Source organism: Bubalus bubalis, chromosome 10 (genome assembly GCF_019923935.1).
Source record: "Bubalus bubalis isolate 160015118507 breed Murrah chromosome 10, NDDB_SH_1, whole genome shotgun sequence".
NCBI classification, from domain to species: Eukaryota; Metazoa; Chordata; class Mammalia; order Artiodactyla; family Bovidae; genus Bubalus; species Bubalus bubalis.
In genome coordinates, this window is record NC_059166.1 from 57,763,980 (window position 1) to 57,777,403 (window position 13,424).

Sequence of the window (13,424 nt, forward strand, 5' to 3'; positions counted from 1 at the left end):
TTAACATTAAACTTGACGATTGAGCTATTATAGTGTTATTATGTATTTCCTTTTGCTGGAACTAATATTTTATAAAATAATAATTAGCTCAGTTGGTAAAGAATCTGCCTGCAATGCAGGAGATTTGGGTTCGATTCCTGGGTTGGGAAGATGCCCTGGAGAAGGAAATGGCAACCCACTCCAGTATTCTTGCCTGGAGAATCCCATGGACAGAGGAGCCTGGCAGGCTAGTCTATGGGGTCACAAGAGTCGGACATAACTTAGCAACTAAACCAACACCACCAATACAATTAAAATTTTATAAACAAGTTGAAGTTCAGAATTTAACTTCTAGATTATTATGTCTCCAAAATCATAATCTTTAAATAGAACTATTTGCTTTCCTCTGCTTGTTCCAAAATATGTAAAATTAAGTAGAAAGGCCTTCCTTGGTGGCTTAGCTGTAAAGAATACACCAGCAATGCAGGAGACAGAAGAGATATGGCTTCAATTCCTGGGTTGGGAACATCCTCTGGAGGAGGAAATAGCAACCCACTCGAGTATTCTTGCCTGGGAAATTCCATGAATAAAGGGGCCTGCTGAGCTAGAGTTCATGGGGTTGCAAAGAGTCAGTCGACATGACTTACTGACTAAACAATACCAGATGAATATTTCAGGTTAGTTGTAACTAGTCAATATAATTAGAGATAAAGTAACCAATATAATAGCCCAGGAAATACACAGCTGAGGGTGGGGTGCTTGATCACTTGATTGATATCTATGGGCATTTTTTCTTTATATTATAAATCTCAGTGTTTCAAACAGCACAACAGGCTTTTAATCACTTTCTTTTGAATATTTTTCTTGAAATTATACAATATGTGCATCTGATTTAAAGAACTGATTCATTGTGTATATGTACCACAGCTTTCTTATCCATTCATCTGCTGATGGACATCTAGGTTGCTTCCATGTCCTGGCTATTATAAACAGTGCTGCGATGAACATTGGGGTACACGTGTCTCTTTCCCTTCTGGTTTCCTCAGTGTGTATGCCCAGCAGTGGGATTGCTGGATCATAAGGCAGGTCTATTTCCAGTTTTTTAAGGAATCTCCACACTGTTCTCCATAGTGGCTGTACTAGTTTGCATTCCCACCAACAGTGTAAGAGGGTTCCCTTTTCTCCACACCCTCTCCAGCATTTATTACTTGTAGACTTTTGGATCGCAGCCATTCTGACTGGTGTGAAATGGTACCTCATAGTGGTTTTGATTTGCATTTCTCTGATAATGAGTGATGTTGAGCATCTTTTCATGTGTTTGTTAGCCATCTGTATGTCTTCTTTGGAGAAATGTCTGTTTAGTTCTTTGGCCCATTTTTTGATTGGGTCATTTATTTTTCTGGAGTTGAGCTGTAGGAGTTGCTTGTATATTCTCGAGATTAGTTGTTTGTCAGTTGCTTCATTTGCTATTATCTTCTCCCATTCTGAAGGCTGTCTTTTCACCTTGCTAATAGTTTCCTTTGATGTGCAGAAGCTTTTAAGGTTAATTAGGTCCCATTTGTTTATTTTTGCTTTTATTTCCAATATTCTGGGAGGTGGGTCATAGAGGATCCTGCTGTGATGTATGTCTGAGCCTATTATACAGAGTGAAGTAAGCCAGAAAGAAAAACACCAATACAGTATACTAACGCATACATATGGAATTTAGAAAGATGGTAACAATAACCCTGTGTACGAGACAGCAAAAGAGACACTGATGTATAGAACAGTCTTATGGAATCTGTGGGAGAGGGAGAGGGTGGGAAGATTTGGGAGAATGGCATTGAAACATGTAAAATATCATGTATGAAATGAGTTGCCAGTCCAGGTTCGATGCACGATACTGGATGCTAGGGGCTGGTGCACTGGGATGACCCAGAGGGATGGAATGGGGAGGGAGGAGGGACGAGGGTTCAGGATGGGGAACACATGTATACCTGTGGCGGATTCATTTTGATATTTGGCAAAACTAATACAGTTATGTAAAGTTTAAAAATAAAATAAAATTAAAAAAAAAAAACTGATTCAAACATAAAAGAAGTATATAATTATATAATCAATCGATAGTTTTCTTTCACTCTCCCCACACTGAAAAACATTCGATTTAAGGTATTCTGTTTCAGACATTGTTACATGCATAATTTTATTCAAAAAGAACTAAATAGCTTATATATTTAACTGCTACTTTTTATAAAGGCTTTTTGAACACTTTATTGTAAAATAAAACAATATAATATAATACAAAAAAAGAATGTAGAAAATAGTGAATTTAGGTGGCTTGGAGGTTAGGAATCCACCTGCAATGCAAGGAGATGCGGGAGATGTGGGTTCAATCCCTAGGTCAGGAAGATCCCCTGGAGACGGAAGTGGCTACCCACTTGAGTACTCTAGCCTGGAGAATCCAATGGACAGAGGAGTCCTGCAGGCTACAAAGAGTCAGTCTGCAAAAAATCAGACGTGACTGAGCAGCACGCATGCAATATAGTAAATGATCTTTTAAATATCACCCAGGTCAAGAAATGGAATTGAATAATAATCCCACAAGTTCTTCCATTTTCCCATCTTAATCATGACTCTTCTCCCCTCAGAAGCACCTATAATATTCACTTCCTTGCTTTCACTCTAATTTTATGGCCCAAGAATATATGTCCACTTTTTAAAACTTTATATTACATTTAAATCTCTCTTTCACTCATATAATTCTTTCCTTTTACTAAATGCCAAAGCACAGCTAGAGAACTTATTTTGTTCATGTATTCCTTAGTTGTTTTTTTTTTTAATTCTTGTCTCTCTAATTGACATGTAGGAACACTAGTACAGTGTTAGTAGGAATGTCAACTGGTGCAGCCACTATGAAAAACCATACAATATTTCCTTGTGAAACTAGAACTGCCACATAATCCAGAAATTCAACTCCTGGGTACTAATTTGAAAAGATACATGCACCCCAATATTCATAGCAACATTATTTACAATAGCCAAGACATGAAGTTACCTAAGCATCCATCAGTTTTTAAGTCTCTCTTAATCTACAAGCCTGCTCTCTTTCCTTTCTTTCCAATAAATCTTTTGAAGAACCTGGAGGATTGAACCTATAGAATTTTTCCTCTACATTTTCTGCAAACTGACAACTGGATCCAGATGCTTGATCAGCCTCCGATTTGATTCCCTTGCCAAGGCCATAGGAGTGATGTGTTCTTTCATCAGGAGGTACATGATTAATATAATTAATATCTGTTTACACTGTTTTGAACATTAACATTCACTGATGCTTAATACCTACATTAAATTGTAAAGAGTTCTAAAATTTTAATATTCAAATTCTCTCATTTTGTTTTCATTCAACAGCTAGAATAAATTTATAAGAAGATGTCTTCTCTAGTCTACTATTTGGTTACTCAGTTAATAGGAAAGTAAAGACAAATGCTTCACTCTTTTATGTAACCAGTTTATACTGTATCATCCTGAGGTTGCCAATAACTAATTTTTCTGCAATTGTATGAATTCATGGATTTAAGCACATTGCAATTCTTACCCTTATTGAAGCCTTCTTTGACATGACCCAAATAAATCTCTGATGTTATGTTATTTTATGTTGTTAGTTGCTCAGTTGTGTCTGACTCTTTGCGACCCCGTGGATTGTAGCCTACCAGGCTCCTTTGTCCATGGAATTCTCCAGGCAAGAATACTGGTGTGGGCTGCCTTTTCCTTCTCCTGGCCATCTTCCCTTTGACCCAGGGGTCAAACTCGGGTCTCCAGCATTGCAGGCAGATTCTTTACTGTCTGAAGTTTCTGACAGCCCTTCCTATTTGGAATGCCAGATTATTTCTGACCCAATTTTGTGATTAGCCCATTTTTTAGGAAGCTTTGGCTTTTTCAATGGGAAATATTATTTTGTCTACAATATTGGCACTAGGGATGCTTACTGGGAATTGTTTCTAGAATTCCTAAGTGTACAAATCAAACACATTGAGAAATCATATTGGTAACTCCAATTTTAATTTTAAAACTGAAATATTTCAACAAAACCTCTTATATGTTATAGCTGAATATTGTTTCTGCTACATAGCAAATCCTGATTTTTAAGAAGAGGAATAATAATATTGAAATATTTAATAACTAGTTTATTTGTGATACAATAGCCCTAGACTCACAAAACTAATGCTATCCCAACCAAATATGATTACTAGAGACAGTTTGAAATTATTTTGCATGAATCATTCCCAATTTCTCCCCATTGTCAGACTGGATAATCATTATATGCCATATTCTTTTCCTTTAAATACTCATTCTTAGTTCTACAAATGGAATTATATATTATATTATATTATAATAATGTTATATTATTATAATTATTATATTATTATAATTATGTTGATGTCTGTAGGCATTTTTGTTACCCAACTCTTGTTTTCTAGTAAATTTTACAGGAAAGGCTCCTGAGAAAAATATTCTTTGAGATATTGTGTATCAAAAACAGATTGTACAGGTTTTGTATACTTGAATGCCAATCTTTTTCAGATGTAAGGGAAAAGGAGGCTTGCAAATATCTTCCTATTCAATACATAATTATGCCCAAAGATATAGGATTAGACTCTGTGCAACACACAGTACTATGTAAAAATTACCCTGGAAAATAAACCACTTTTCTTTGACCAAGCAAATTCTCTCTGGGATGGGAGTCCTCGCTCCTCACTACCCAGGGGATAATATACTAGTAATAGTTGTGCATTCCACATGTCTAAAGGTCCTGAAGTGCCAGGCATCAGGCTTTTCCAAAAATCTTTATGAAAATTCTCACATACCAATTCAGATGACCTGATACCAAGCCGATTATTTATTTTCCCACTGTTGCTAAGTGCTCAGTCATGCAACCACATGGACTGTAGCCCACCAGGCTCCTCTGTCCATGGGACTTTTCCAAGCAAGAATACTGGAGTAGTGGGTTGCCATGCCCTCCTCCAGGGGATCTTTCCAACCCAGGGATTGAACCCGGGTGTCTTGCGTCTGCTGCATCGGCAGGCAGGTTCTTTACCACTAGCGCCACCTGGGAAGCATTTTCCCACTAATAAGACTGCTTTTATGCTTGCCTTAGAAGAAAGAAACATGGTGACAGGGTCCTTCTCCTGAGATGTACAGGTAAGGCATTACCAGCAAAATAATCTGAACACAGCACCTGGTAAAAATGGGAGGATGAGGGTACTGTTTTATTCTCTACTGATCTTGACACATGTTTTCACACAAAACTTAGTGCTTTAATCATTCAATAATACACTTTGGGGAACACATGTATGCCTGTGGCGGATTCATTTTGATATTTGACAAAACTAATACAATTATGTAAAGTTTAAAAATAAAATTAAAATAATAATAATAATAATACACTTTGTAGATTTTACCTTCAGCTCCACTTAATAACAAGTCCCACCTTCAAATAAACCCATGCCTTTCATATCATAAACACTCAAAATATAATAAAACTGTCATTACTTAGTCAATTTCTTGGCATATCAAAAGAGTTTAATATATTTTCATTTTTATTTTATTCTTGTGCAAGGTATAAAATGATCATTTGAATATAAAAATGCAAAATGTAATTTTTATAGACTTTATTTTTTTTTTTGATCAGTTTTAAGTTCACAGAAAAACTGACTGAAAGTGCAGGGAGTATCCATAAACCTCCTGCCCTGATATATTCAGGTCAGTCACTTAGTTGTGTCCGACTCTTTGCGACCCCGTGAATCGCAGCACACCAGGCCTCCCTGTCCATCACCAACTCCCAGAGTTTACCCAAACTCATGTCCATCGAGTCGGTAATGCCATCCAGCCATCTCATCTTCTGTCATGTTCCCGTCTCCTCCTGCCCCCAATCCCTCCCAGCATCAGGGTCTTTTCCAATGAGTCAACTCTTCGCATGAGATGGCCAAAGTACTGGAGTTTCAGCCTCAGCATCAGTCCTTCCAATGAACACCAGGACTCATCTCCTTTAGGATGGACTGGTTGGATCTCCTTGTAGTCCAAGGGACTCTCAAAAGTCTTCTCCAACACCTCACCCACTATTAGTATTTAACATCAGAGTGGGACATTTGTTAAAACTGATGAATGTACACTGACATATCATTATCACCCAAAGCCCATAATTTACCTTAGGGTTCATGCTTGTTGTAAATTTTGTATATGGACAAATGTATAATGACATGTATCCACCATTAGTGCATCATACAGAATAGTTTCACTGACCTATGATTTCTCTCTGTTCTCCCTATTCATGTCTCCCTCCTCAACCTTTTTACCATGTCTTTAGTTTTATCTTTTTAAGAATGTCATAGTTGGAATTATATAATATGTAGCCTTTTCAGATTGTCTTTTTTTTGGGGGGGCGGGGGGGCACAGTAATATTCTTTTAAGGTACTTCTATGTTTTTTCAAGAGTAAAATTTTCTGTTGCTCCAGACCCTCAAATGCTTTCAGTGTTGTCAGTGTTTGAATTCTGGTCATTCTACCAGTTGTGTAGCAATATTTCATTTTTGTTTTAAATTTGCATTTCCATGATGGCTTATGATGTAGAGTAAGGATAGTAGTAAAGGATCTACTTAGATGTAGATTCTTTAACATGCTTATGAAATCTGCATCTGCCTTGACATTTGAATATCTTCTTCTATGAAATGTCTGTTAAGGTCTTTGGTTAATTTTCTTTTCTTTTTTTTTTTTTTTTTACTAATGAGTTCTTCATATATTTTAAATGAGTTCTTTGTATATTTTAAATAAGATTATCAAAAAAGTGTTTTGCAAATATTTTCTCCTAGTTTGTGGCTGTCTCATTCTATGAAGCCTCCCCAATGGCTCAGTGGGTAAAGAATCTGCCTGCAATGCAGGAGACACAAGTTAGAATGGGAAGATCCTCTGGAAAAGGAAATGGCAACCCACCCCTGTATTCTTGCCTGGGAAATCCCATGGACAGAGGAGCCTTGTGGGTTACAGTCCATGGGGTCCCAAAGAGTTGGTTAAAGAGCAACAGCAGTTTATTCTATTCTGTTGTTCAGTCACTCAGTCATTCCGACTCTTTGAGACCCCATGGACTGCAGCATGCCAGGTTTCCCTGTCCTTCACCATCTCCCGGAGCTTGTTCAAACTCGTCCATTGAGTTGGTGATGCCACCCAACCGTCTCATCCTCTGTCATCCCCTTTCCTCCTATCTTCAATCTTTCCCATCATCTAATGAGTCAACTCTTCACATCAGGTGACCAAAGTTCATTCTATAATAACATTATCTTTTGCAGAGAAGAAAATTTAAATGTAATGAAACCCAGACTATCAGTTATTTCTTTCATGAGCTGTGCCTTTGGTATTGTATTTAAATTACACTTAGGTCTGCCATCCATCTTGAGTCAAGTATTGTGAGTAGTGTTAAGGTCTGTGTCTAGATGCAACATTTTTGTGTATGATCCTCAATTATACTAGTGCCATTTGTTGAAAAGATGAACTTCTCTCTAGGTATTACCTTTGCTCCTTTATCCAATATCAATTGACTATACATATATTTCTGAACTCTTTACTCTGTTCCATTGACTTGTGTTTTTGCTCAGTCATGTCTGACCCTTTGCGACCCCATGGACTGCCAGGCTCCTTTATCCATGGAATTTTCCAGGCAAGAACACTTGAGTGAGTTGCCATTTCCTTCTCCAAGGGATCTTCCCAACCCAGGGATCAAAACTGCATCTCTTGTGTCTCCTATATTGCCAGGCAGATTCTTTACCACTAGGGCCACCTGGCAAGTTTCACTGATATATTTGTCTATTCTTTCACAATACCACACACACACTGCCTTGATTACTCTTGCTTTTCAATAAGTCTTGAAGACAAGTAGTGCCAGTTCTCTGACTTCTGTTTTCTTTAAGATTGTATTGATGATTCTGGGTCTTCTGCCTTTCCATATAAACTTTATTTATATATATATATTTTTTAATTTTATTTTATTTTTAAACTTTACATAATTGTATTAGTTTTGCCAAATATCAAAATGAATCTGCCACAGGTATACATGTTGGGGCTAGTGCACTGGGACGACCCAGAGGGATGGTATGGGGAGGGAGGAGGGTTCAGGGTGGGGAACACATGTGTACCATATAAACTTTAGAAGCAACCTGTTGATACTCATAAAATACTTTGTTGGATTTTGACTGCAATTTTATTGAATCTATAGAAAAAGCTGGAAAGAACTGACATCTTGACAATGCTGAGGCTTTCTATTCATAAACATAGACTATCTTTGCATTTATTTAGTTATGCTTTGATTTCTTTCATCAGAGTAGTAATATCTTCTTCTAATAGATCTTGTACATATTTTATTTGATCTATGAATAAGTATTTCAGTTTGGGGAATGCTAATATAAAAAGCATTACTTTTTATTTAAATTTTTGTTAGTCTTTCTAAACCTTATTCTTATAGTTATCCAAGTTTTATATAATGTATATCTACTGTTAACACATTTATATACATCAATTTTAATGTTCAACCTGTTGCCCAGAAGCTGATAATTTCTTAAAGTATATTTTAAATACGTAACTCACATTAGTACCACCTTTTTGTAATCTCTGCCATTGTGATAACAGTTAATATAGGTATTTTTGTATAGTATATATATTAAAATAGTCTGTGTACATACATCTTGCTTTCTAGAGTGAAGACATTTTCGGTGACCAAACTGGATTATTATCTTCTTGGATATTCACAGGTTGGCCCTAGGGGTGGGTACATTTTACCAACAGCTATTGTCCTCAGGTCTCCTCTGCAACCCCACTCACATACAGTCTCTAACTAATCTCTACATAATTATTTTTAAATTAATTCATAGCAACTTAGAACTTCCTGGAACTCAGATACTTAAATATATATGTACATTCACTGAAGTGCATTAAGATACTTCTTCCTCTTTGTTAAGCAGAGTCATGTCCTCAAAGGCTAATGACAAAAATATTAATTACCTGCATTAAACTTCCATGCCTTCCCATTTAATTTAGAATAAAATCTAAGCCCCTAAAATTCTCTGGTGGCTAGGTCAAGCTAGAAAAAGGCAGAGACACAGATTTATACTTTTCCTAGGTCCCCAAGTGTTTCTAAACAGCCAGTATTGAGCATCTCTGAAAACCCTACAATGTAAAACCAAACAAAGACTGAGTTTGGAAATGTATGTCAAACTTTGTCTAGAATGCTTTGAAAATCCTGGTATAACAGAATGAACAGTAGGATGTGAGACAATACATTTCAATACTAGTCCCGAACCCAACACTATTTTCTGTATGACATTAAGCAAGTTTATTTTTCTAAGGCCAACTCTGTCATTTGTAAAATGAAAGTTAGTCTCTGGAATACTTTCTAGCATTGCAATAGCTAAAAATGTTATTATGGAAAATGATCTTTTAGAACTAAAGTATTCACAGTAGAAAGGCCTTAGGGTGTCTATAGGGTATGATGCTTTAGCAGCTGCAAAGAATTCACTAACAGCATTAAATGTAAGAACTATCTGTATACTGAAAAAGACATTAGAGAAAGAATAACACAATATGTAAAATTTTTCAACAATGCCTTATCTTTATGAGCAAGTGAAATGAGTTGCCTTACATGAAAAGATGCTCATTACTGTTAATTATTAGAGAAATGCATATCAAAACAAGGTACCACCTCACCCAGTTAGAATGGACATCATTAAAATGTCCACAAATAATAAATGCTAGAAAGGATGAGGAGGAAAGAGAACCTTCTTACACTGTTGGTGAGAATGGAAATTAGTGCAGCCACTATAGAAAAAAGTATGGGAGGAGGAGCCAAGATGGCAGAGGAGTAGGATGGGGAGAACACTTTCTCCCCCACAAATTCATCAAAAGAGCATTTAAACGTCGAGTAAATTCCGCAAAACAACTTCTGAATGCCGGCAGAGGACATCAGGCACCCAGAAAAAGCAACCCAACTCTTCGAAAGGAGGTAGGAAAAAATATAAAAGACAAAAAAAGAGACAAAAGAGGGAGGGACGGAGTTCCGTCCCGGGAAGGGAGTCTTAAAAAGAGAGAAGTTTCCAAACACCGGGAAACCTTCTCACTGCTGAATCTGTGCCGAGCTTTGGAAGCACAGAGGGCAACATAAAAGGGAGAAAAATAAATAAATAAATAAATAAACAATTAAAAATCACAGATTGTGAGCCCTACGGTAACTCCCCCAGTGGAGAAGCAGCGCAGATGCCTGCACACGGCATTAGCAAGCGGGGGCTGGGCAGGGAAGCGCTGCGCGGGCTGTGTCCCTTAGAGTAAGAATCGGCCCAAGTGTCCTGAGCGCTATCTGAGCGAAATAATTTGGGCTAGCAAACCAGACTATGGGATATCTACCACGCGAAAAGCCAGCCCTAACCTAAGACACCGCCAGGCCCGCGCACAGAACAAAGGACTGAACAGAGATAGCCGGTTGCAGACCTTCCCCCTCCGGTGACAGGCAGCCAGAGCTGTAAGGGGGCAATCGCAGCCCAAGAGAGACACTATCTATAAAACTGTAAGCAGGCTTCTTTGCCAACTAAAACTTCTTGGGGGTCTGGACGGTCAACATCTGCCTGAGAAGGTGCACCGGTTTTACACCCAGATAACCGAGTGGCGGAGAGGCGATAAATCGCAGCATTGGCGCCCGCCAAACACTTCACCTGAGCTGCTCGGATCTGAGAAGAGCACAAAACGCAGGCCCAACCGAGTCTGCTCCTCTGAGGACTACCCGAGTGCCTGAACCTGAGTGGCTTGGACCTGGGAGCTCAGCCCAGGGCTGGCCTCTGATTGTTCCCAGCGGAACACCCTAGAGCCCCGAGCAGTGTGGGCAGGGAGGCTACACGCTCCGCGAGTGGGGGCAGACCCAGTGTGGCTGAGGCACTGCGAGGGCACGCCAGTGTTATCTGTTTGCAGCATACATCCCTCCCTCCCACACAGCGCGGCTGAACAAGTGAGCCTAAATAAAATAAAAAAAAATAGTGTCCTCCACCGTCCCCTTTGTGTCAGGGCGGGAACCAGACACTGAAGAGACCAGCAAACAGAAGAAGCTGTAACAGAGGGAAACGCCTTGGAAGCTACAGGCCATAGATTAAAACCCTGTGGTTACTACGGACTGCATAGGAAGGGGCCTATAGATCTTGAGAAATATAAGTCAGACCAAGGAACTAGCCAAAAATGAACTGAACCCACAATACTCACAACAAAACCAGAGAAAGACCTAGATATATTTTTACTATTTTTACAATCTTTCTTTCTTTCTTTTTTTTTTTAATTTTTTTAAAAAAAAATTTAAGTCCTCTATTGTCCTTTAATTTTCACTTTTATAACTATTACTTTGCAAAAAAAAAAAAAAAAAAAAAGACCCTATTTTTTTTTTTTTTTCTTCTTCAGCAAACTTCATATATATATTTTATAATTTTTTGACCGTGTTTTGTTTTGGTTTTTGTTTTTTTTTTTTTCTTTTTCTTCTTTTCTTTAACATTGTATTTTTGAAATTCCAAACTCTACTCTAGATTTTTTAATTTTAGCCTTTTGGTATATGTTATCAATTTTGTACCTATAGTTTTTTTTTCATAATTTCTGTGACTTGTTTTTTCCTCTGTTTCTTTCTCTTCTTCTTTTGTATAACATCATATATCTGCAATTCCAAACTCTACTCAAGGTTTTTAATTTATGCTTTTTGGTATTTGATATCAATTTTGTACCTGTATCTTCTTTATAATTTTTGCTACATTGTTTTTGTTGGTTTGTTTGTTTTCTCTCTTTATTTTTCTTCTTCTTCTTTTTTATTTTAACATTGTATTTTGAAATTCCAAACTCACTCTAGATTTTTAACTTTTGCTTTTTGGTATTAGTTCTCAATTTTGTACCTGTAGTTTCTTTATAATTTTCGCAACCTTGTTTGTTTTTCTTTGTTTGTTTTTTCTCTCTTTCTTTTCCTTCTTCTTTTCATTAACATCGCATTTTTGAAATTCCAAACTCTACTCTAGATTTTTAATTTTTGCTTTTATGTATTTGTTACCAATTTTGTACCTTTAAAAACCCAATCTTCAGGACCCATTATTCACTAGGGAACGAGATTACTGGCTTGACTGCTCTCTCTCCCTTTGGACTCTCCGTTTTCTCCACCAGGTCGCCTGTATCTCCTCCCTAACCCCTCTCTACTCTACCCAACTCTGTGAATTTCTGTGTGTTCCAGACGGTGGAGAACACTTAGGGAACTGATTACTGGCTGGATCTGTCTCCCTCCTTTTCATTTCCCCCTTTTATCCTTCTGGCCACCTCTGTCTCCTGCCTCCTCCTTCTCTTCTCTGTATAACTCTGTGAACATCTCTGAGCGGTCCAGTTGTGGAGTGCACATAAGGAAGTGACTACTGGCTAGCCCACTCCCTCCACTATTGATTCCACTTCATCTCATTTGGGTCACCTCTAACTCCCTCCTCCCAATTCTCTTCTCCATGTAACGCTGTGAACCTCTCTGAGTGACCCTCACAGTAAAGAAACTTTTCATCTTTAACGCAGATGTTTTATCAATGGTGCTGTATAGAAGGAGAAGTTTTGAAACTACTGTAAAAATAAGACCGATAACTGGAAGTAGGAGGCTTAAGTCCAAACCCTGACTCCAGGGAACTCCTGACTCCAGGGAACATTAATTGACAGGAGCTCATCAAACGCCTCCATACCAACACAGAAACCAAGCACCACACAAGGGCCAACAAGTTCCAGGGCAAGACATACCAAGCAAATTCTCCAGCAACAAAGGAACACAGCCCTGAGCTTCAAGATACAGGCTGCACAAAGTCACCCCAAAACCATAGACATCTCATAACTCATTACTGGACATTTCATTACACTCCAGAGAGAAGAAATACAGCTCCATCCACCAGAACATCGACACAAGCTTCCCTAACCAGGAAACCTTGACAAGCCACCTGTACAAACCCACACACAGTGAGGAAATGCCACAATAAAGAGAACTCCACAAACTGCCAGAATACAGAAAGGACACCCCAAACTCAGCAATTTAAACAAGATGAAGAGACAGAGGAATAGCCAGCAGATAAAGGAACAGGATAAATGCCCACCAAACCAAACAAAAGAGGAAGAGATAGGGAATCTACCTGATAAAGAATTCCGAATAATGATAGTGAAATTGATCCAAAATCTTGAAATTAAAATGGAATCACAGATAAATAGCCTGGAGGCAAGGATTGAGAAGATGCAAGAAAGGTTTAACAAGGACTTAGAAGAAATAAAAAAGAGTCAATATATAATGAATAATGCAATAAGTGAAATTAAAAACACTCTGGGGGCAACAAATAGTAGAATAACAGAGGCAGAAGATAGGATTAGTGAATTAGAAGATAGAATGGTAGAAATAAA

General features: G+C 37.9%; 1 long non-coding RNA gene across 2 annotated transcripts in view; it reads left to right on the top strand.

The window, feature by feature from the left end:
* LOC123327710 overlaps nucleotides 1-13,424 on the top strand; it is a 123,709-nt gene that overhangs the window by 88,802 nt on the left and 21,483 nt on the right. Inside the window, exons 3-4 of one of the 2 annotated variants that reach the window (XR_006542389.2) lie at nucleotides 3,094-3,228; nucleotides 3,367-3,612. This is a non-coding gene — a long non-coding RNA (uncharacterized LOC123327710). Of the gene's footprint in view, nucleotides 1-3,093; nucleotides 3,229-3,366; nucleotides 3,613-13,424 lie in introns of those variants that run through there. The other variant, XR_006542390.2, reaches the window with a different exon arrangement.